This window comes from Lactuca virosa, chromosome 8 (assembly GCF_052849685.1).
Source record: "Lactuca virosa cultivar CGN04683 chromosome 8, Lactuca_virosa_CGN04683_v6, whole genome shotgun sequence".
Lineage (NCBI taxonomy): Eukaryota > Viridiplantae > Streptophyta > Magnoliopsida > Asterales > Asteraceae > Lactuca > Lactuca virosa.
In genome coordinates this window covers 10,456,244-10,464,745 of record NC_136433.1, presented here as the reverse complement: position 1 = coordinate 10,464,745, position 8,502 = coordinate 10,456,244, and the positions used below count along the sequence as shown (strand labels likewise).

General features: G+C 37.2%; 1 pseudogene; it reads left to right on the top strand.

Annotated features, from left to right (window-relative positions):
• Positions 1-5,834: 5,834 nt before the first annotated feature.
• LOC145129675 (scarecrow-like protein 8 pseudogene) lies at positions 5,835-8,105 on the top strand (annotated as a pseudogene).
• Positions 8,106-8,502: the final 397 nt, after the last annotated feature.

The window sequence follows — 8,502 nt, the reverse complement described above, 5'->3', positions numbered from 1 at the left end:
GACCCCAAAGAGGCCACTTGTTACTATTGCATTGACAAGGGCCATTGGAAGAGGAGCTGCCCCCAAGTACATGCAAGACATCAAATAAGGCAAGGTGAAGCCATCGTCAGCAGGTATATACACTATTCAAACTAATAACTCACAATCTACTCGTTCTTGGGTCCTTGATACAGGATGTGGTTTTCATATTTTTTCTGATTTGCAGGGACTAAAAGAAAGTGAAAAGGTGGAGCATGGGAGGATGAACCTGATCATGGGAAATATGCGATCTTCTCCATTTACCAAGATTGGGACTTATCATCTTATGCGTAGTAGTGATGTTAGTTTAGATTTGATAAATTGTTGCTATTCATCAGAAATGACGCAAAACAGTAGTTCATTTCATGCATTGTTCAGACAAGGTTTTCGTTACTCGTTTAATGATTTGACTAGTTCAATTTTAGTTTATAGAAATGGTGTTTTTATATTTGAAGCTTTACCTTGCAATGGTGTGTATGAAACAGTGACTTGTGCTGATAGCCTAAGCAATAATGTATTTCACATTGATTCGTCTATTGGTTTAGACAAGGCATGCTTGTGGCATTATCGTCTTTTGCACATTAACAAGAAGCGCATCGCCCGATTCCAGAAGGACAGAGTGTTGGAATCATTTGACCTAAGTCCAGATGATGGGTGCGAATCTTGTCTTTTGGGCAAGATGACGAAATCACCTTTCACTGGATCGTGTGAAAGAGGTGAAGTTTTGTTGGACCTCATACATACAGATGTCTGTGCACCCTTCGGATCCACCACAAGAGATGCTAATCAGTTTTATGTAACGTTTACGGATGATTATATCAGGTATGGTTATATCTACTTGATCAAACATAAATCAGAATCCTTTGAAAAGTTCAAAGAGTTTAAACATGAAGTCGAGAATCAATTAGACAGGAAGATAAAGATTCTTCGGTCTGATAGAGGAAGAGAGTATCTTAGTATCGAGTTCCACGACTACCTCAAGGAATGTGGAATAGTTTCACAATTGACTCTTCCTAAAACACCAGAACATAATGGTGTGGCTGAGAGGCGCAATCAGACCTTGTTGGACATGGTTTGTTGCATGATGATTCGATTCACTCTTGCCCTAACCGTAAAAGCGATATCTTTAGGCCCCTCAGTGATTTGGTGTTGACTTATAGTGTTGGGCCCAACCATGACTCAGTTGATGTGTTCAATTTGAAGTCTTATGTGGTCATCACAAATCAGAAATCGTGAAACAATATTTTAGACAATGAGATTGATTTAAGTCCATATCTCATGTCTGTACGATATCTAGTAAAACGGAGGAATATTGGATCACTTATCTTAGGGTCAATGTCTGGTCAATTCGGAGTTCGACAGTTGTTTTGGAAGCACTCTTTGCTGTCTAATTTAGAAGTTATATTGGTAATTGCAGTTATAGACTTATCCAAGTGGGAGACTGTTGGATTAGGTGTCTAAGTCAATAGCTGAATTAGTATATACTTGAATTATTAGCAAAGTCATTTTGGGTTGCCCTCAAACCTAGTAATTGAATATGATGACTTTTACACACACACACACACACACAGAGAGAGAAAGATAGAGATAGAGATAGAGAGAGAGAGAGAGAATGATTTATTAATTTATTATATGATTAATAAATAGCAATAAATAAATTTATTAATATGTTATAAAAATAATATATTAATTAGAAATAATATTATTTAATTAATAATTAATCAGAAATTAATTGGATTAATTAATAGTACAAGGGTCTAATTGTAATTGTTGAATAGTTGAACACGAGGTTCCAAAACCTTCCTCCTATGGAGGTGGACGGTTTCTTGCAGGATAATCTAGAGTTTCTAGAATATCCCTTATAGATAATTATAGATAATTAGGGAGTAGATAATTATCTAATTTGATATATTAATATAATCAAATTGGGGTTATCTAGGGTTTCCTAATCTAACTATAAATGGACCCTAAAGGATCCATTTTTTCGGCTATTCCTTATTACCAAGGCATATCCGAAATTCCTTCTCCCCTCTCCTCTCTCTTTAAGCCTCCTTGTTGCTAGGGTTGGGTGTGAACCATCAAAGGCAAGAGATTTCTAGTGCTAGCTTCCAAGAGTTTTCAAGAAAGATTATTTGATTGTTTACTACAACAATCAAGATGTATGTTTTCTTCTGTGAATTTCGAAATTACCTAGGGTTATAGGGTTCTTGTTGTTCAATAGAATGTTACTTCAATAGCGTTATGACTAGATCTAATAGGTTGCATGTACCCTTAAGTGTATAAGGATTTATCCGCGTTATTGCATATAAAACCCATCACTAATAGTACAAGTTGTAATGTACAGTGTACAAGCATGTTAAAGCCTAAAGTACAATTTTAATCTATCAACTTTGTATAATACGTCACTTTCAACCATTATATTCAACTTTGTAAAATATTACTTTCACCCATTTCGTTTTTTTTAACTTTAGAGCTTATTCTGTAGTATATATATAAATAAAATTTTTCCTCATCTACTTTGTAAAATTCATTTTTCACTCCTCTTTTTTAAAATGTTACTTTGACTATCTCAGCAGAGAAAATCATTGTACTTAATACTATAATTGTTAATGCACAATGTATAAGTATGTCAATGTGTAATGTGTAACTTTAATTTCGTAACTTTATATAATCCGTTACTTGCAACCCTTAATGCATAAAGTGCAACTTTAATCGCTCAACCTCATATAATCCGTCACTTGCAACCTCTGTATTTTGTAAAGTGATATTTTTTTATCCCTTTAATTTTAAAATATCACATTCACCTCTTCCACCTTAAACTTTGTAAAATATCACTCTTATCCCTTTATTTTTCACTCCTAATACACAATAAAAACACGTAAAAAACGTTGAAAAGCACGGGTTCAATTACTAGTTTTTAGCTATAAACAAAACTGTGTTTATGGTGTTAAAAATGTGTATGTTTAAACTAGGGGTGTGCGCGGTGCGGTTTGGTGCGGTTTAGAGCCAAAACCGCAAACCGCAAACTGCACCGCACATGCGGTTTGAGTTATTTAGAAACCGCAAACCGCACCGCGAACGTTCAAAACCGCATTGTGCGGTGCGGTTTGGTGCGGACGGTTTATGCGGTTTACATACGGTTTTGCGGTTTGAGTAATTATTTACATTAAGTTTGACAATACTATCATTGTCGTCACTAACGGCTCACTAAGTGGTCATTAAGAAATTTGGTGGTCATAGAATTGTGGTCATTAACTATTTATGAATATACATAAGTTAAGAAAACATAGTGTATAAAATAATGGTCACTGAATGTTAGTTGAAAATGAATTTGAGACAAAAAATATGGTCACTCCATTAAATTTTGCATTAAATTTTGGATTAATTAATATTACATTTCAAAAACTTAAGATAATGTCACTAAATTAGGACCTGTCAAATTATTTTTGAATATATATATATATATATATATATATATATATATATATATATATATATATTTATATATATATATATATATATATATATATATAATTATTAATTGATTTTATCAATGCGGTGCGGTTTAAACCGCAATTTTGTAATCGTAAACCGCAAACCGCACCGCGAGTGTTTTAAACCGCGTTATGCGGTGCGGTTTGGTGCGGTGCAGGCGGTTTATACGGTTTGTGGAGTAACCTTAACCAACATATATAGACGCAAAAAATGAAACTACAAACTTCTGATGTGAAATAAGTGTTTGAAATATGTGTCTAGAGTATCATAACGATCACGCTTTAAGTTCAATTTCTATGTCATAAAAAGTACATTTGAAATATGTTTTCTAAATAAAAACAGAAATGTCAAAATTTGAAACATTTTATGTCCTAGGGATAATAACTTAAAAGGGTAACTTATTTCTTGATTTGTACAAATTTAGTCACTGAGTTTTTCTTTTTGTTCATATTTTCCCATTGAACTTTTTGAACCGTTTAAAAAATACCCTTATGACCTGCTATAGGAGGTATAGCCGGTTTCCGGCATATCTGACAACTCCGGAGATGCTCCGTTCATCTTCTCCGGCGAAATATTATTTTTCCGGCTACAAGTGAAAACTCATTTTCTCCCTTTAAGTCATTCTTCATCTGCATCTTTTTTTGTAAGTTATTTCTTCAAATATCATTTTGAATTAGATAAACACAAAAACCCCAAATCAGATGAACACAAGAACCCCATATTAGTTGTTTCTTCAAACTCAAGAACACTAGGTCAGATGAACACACACACGATCTTCAACACAAACATAAAACCATACTTATTGTTCTGTGTGTGTTTTCCAGAAACACAAAGACCAAAAATCGAACTCAGAACAACCTTAAGTCGAGTTGAGGTTTTCAAACCCAGAAATCGATTTCCAAGAACAAAGAAGAAATCGATTTGGTGTGTTTTGAGTTCCTTGAAGATGAACACACTCAAATCGAGCTTGAAGGTATGACGATTTCTTAAACACACTCAAACCCAGAAATCGATTTTCAAGATATGTGCTCAAAACCCGTCATGAAAACCCTCGAGTTCGTGTTTAAACAGATCGAAGGTATGTGTATGTGTGTTCATCGTGTGTATGTGTATTCATTTTCATCTATGTTAGAATTTAAAAACTACTAAATCGATTTCCACATTTGAAAGTGAACTCGAAATCTAGGGTTTCAGGTGGGTTTTTTTTTAAAAAAAAAAATCGATTTCTGAAAAAATAACTTACCTGAAGGGCTGAGTTTGTGAGCATAATCTGGAAAGAATTCGACTTTCAGGTGGGTTCTTCATATATAAACTCGAAATCTAGGCTTTTTCTGGTGAGTTTGTTCATGATGTTCTTCAAATCTTTGTCTGGTTCATTAAGGTTTGTTCATCGTGTTCTTGAGGGCTTCTTCAGATTCAAGTTTGTGTGTGTGTGTTAGATCAGAAATTGCAACCCCTGTTTTCAGAAATTAAAAATCATTACATTGATTTTGTGTTTTGCTAGATCTGTCATGGATGGACTTGTTTTACAAATCTATATATGTATTAGATAAACACAAATCCAGAATTTCATGTGTGTGATTTCAGGAAAAAAAATGGGTTTTTACTTGTCGCCGAAAAAATAATGTTTCGTCGGAGAAGATGAACAGTGCATCGCCGGAGTTGTCAAAGACGCCGGAAACCGGCTATACCTCTGATAGTAGGTCATAAGGATGCTTTTTGAACAGTTCAACAAGTTCAATGGAAAAATATGGACAAAAAAAAACTCAATGACTAAATTTGTACAAATTCAAAAATAAATTACCCTTTTAAGTCATTATCCCTATGTCCTATTATAAGAATCCATCCTCTCCGACATGATTTCCGTTAGTTCAAATTAGACTATTCCAAAGTTACCGGTCATTTTGATAAATATAAGGGAAAAATGAATCTAAACTCAATTAATATATATATATATATATATATATATATATATATATATTATTTTTATTAATCTTCCTATTTAGGAGATCAAAATAATTATAACAAAAATTATAATTAGTACAGATAATTAATTAGTTTCATATGTCATATTATACGAATAGAAAATACGAAAATAAATTTGAACAAAACTTAGAAGCATATTTAACTTTTCCATTTAATATCATGCGTTCATTTACGTGAATATTTCCACATTGTAATCATCAACAGTTATACTATATTAATAAAAGTTGAATCTTAAACTTTTTAGAAAGAAAAATAATTTATTTTGTGAGGAAGGTACAAGTAGGAATGGCGAATGATAGGAAGTTTGTAAGGTACAAGTAGGGAATGCACGTCACATTGAAATCCTCCTACCTTTTGTCATCAAGAGAAAGCCAGTTGGAAATCCAATACTTTCTCTCTCTAAAACTACCTTTCTCTCTCTACACCCACCAGGATTATAATCAAAAACCAGAATCAATCCAATTTTGCTTTCACGAAACCCTCTCCCATTTCCAAAAATTCCCTTCAATGACTACTCTCCACCAATACCATTAGTTTTTATTTCCTCTAACTCACATCGCCGGCAACCATGTCCTCAGGCTTCCCCGGCGGTCATCCAGACTACTTCAACATCAACATCGGCACCAACAACGTCAGTGGGAGATCCATGTCTATGATGAATATGGCCAACAACCCACAAGGCTCTTACCGGTCACCACTTGCCGGAATTCTTGCTGACCCATCTTCTCAGATCGGACTCAGGCGACCTGAGTTGATGGGGAAAAGATCTCTGGCTGAATTCCAACACCATCACCAACTCCAGCAGCAAGCTGCGTTTTTCTTAAGAAACGTGAAACAACGGCCTTATAATCAGCATGCTTCTCCTGTATCTCCGCTTTCTCTAGTGGATTTTCCGAATTTGCCGGAAGTTTCTTCGGTTTCTAATATGTCTTCATCGTCGTTGTCGTCTGTTCCTCGCTATGGCGTTCCAGTTATGCAACAAGTTCATCCGGCGAGTGTGCAAAGTTTTAATCTTGGTAATGGAAACTTTAACGGCGTAATGGGTAATTACCAACATAACAATCGTGGCAATTTTCCGCGAGTTTCTTTACCTAATTTAGCGGCGAAACAATTGGCGGCCAGTCAAGAAACGGAGGGGAAGATGATGAAACGTCTGCAAGAGCTAGAGAAACAGCTTTTATTGGACGATGAAGACGGAGAAAACGATGTCTCCGGCGTTACTAACAGCGAGTGGTCGGAAACGATTCACAACATACTCGGTTCCTCCCCGGTGGTGAAAGCGGAGAACACTGTTTCTCCTTCTCCGACGTCGTCGTCTTCTTCGTCCTGTGCATCTTCCTCCGCGTCTCCAGCGACCCCAATTTGCCCAAAGCAGTTGCTATCCGACACCGCAGTTGCAATTGCCGACGGGAAAAACGACTCAGCGATGGAAATCCTCACGCGCCTCAACCAGGTTTCAAACGCGCTTGGCACCCCCGAGCAGCGATTGAGTTTCTACATTGCGTCCGCACTCCGATCGCGGCTAAGCGGGAACCCGACGACGGCGTCGGAGTTGTATGGAAAAGATCACATCGTGTCAACCCAACTGCTCTATGACAAATCCCCATGTTTCAAGCTTGCTCTCATGGCAGCGAACGACGCCATTCTCGAACTGGGGCAGGCCGAGAACAGCATACATATGGTAGATTTCGATATAGGTCAGGGCGTTCAGTACGTGTACTTACTTCACGAGATTGCGGCGGCGCGTAAGGTTGATAAAGAGACAAACATTTCATTAAAGCTTACAGCTTTCACAGACTTTGGTAATAGGGGTTCTGATAGATTGAAACTCGTGGGTGATGGTCTGAGTTCCCTTTCTAACAAACTGGGTGTCCCCTTTTCTTTCAATATTTCAACTTTGAAATTATCCGATCTCAATGCGTCTGCCTTAATGGTGGAACCCAGAGAAGTTCTGGTTGTGAATTTCGCTTTCAAGTTGTACAAATTGCCAGACGAGAGCGTAACCACGGAGAATCTGAGAGACGAGGTGCTGCGGCGCGTGAAAGGGTTGTCACCGGCGTTGGTGACGGTGGTGGAGCAGGATTTGAACGCCAACACAGCGTCGTTTGAGACGCGCGTGAGCCAGTCGTGTGGGTATTATGGGGCGTTGTTGGAGTCGCTGGACGCGACGATTGGGAGGGATAACTCGGAGCGAGTGAAAATCGAGGAGGGACTGAGTCGGAAAATGATGAACTCGGTTGCGTGTGAGGGGAAAGACAGGGTTGAAAGATGTGAGGTGTTTGGGAAATGGCGGGCCCGAATGAGCATGGCTGGGTTCGAGCCAAAGGCGATGAGTCAACTCAGGGCTGAAACATTAGTTACGAAGGTGAACTCGGGCACACGTGGTCATCCGGGCTTCACGGTGAAGGAGGAGGGCGGCGGGATTAATTTTGGGTGGATGGGCCGGAGTCTCACCGTCGCATCGGCGTGGCATTAGCATAATTGTAATATCCGATTTAAAATTTTAAACTATAAATATGGAAAATATGATTTAGTGTGACTTGTACCATCAAAATTTCAGCTAATTTTTAATTTTCAATCTATCGTATCAATTATAATGTCTTTTATTTATGATTCGCAAAACCATAGTATTTCTTTGTGTTTTGTGATTTGACGTTTTAATGATAGCGTTCATACTTGTGATCTTTTAAGATTTATTTTACTTGAGAGTTGAGATTACAACGTTTCCTTTTATTAAACAAAAGCCTGAAACTATACAAAAATATTATTTCGCAATCGATTGAGATACATCATACCGATCTTACGATAAACACATAAAAACATCGAATCAAATGACCCCTCACCGACGACCCCTTCCTTTATTCAATTGTGTGTGTTTATACACGTTATACCGGCTTAGACGGATATTAAGTACAGTAGGGTGACGTGAGCTTTAAGGGCCAAGTTCAGGACCGGGAAAATGCGGGGTACAGTAGGGTGAATTTGCTAAATATCACTTGATCC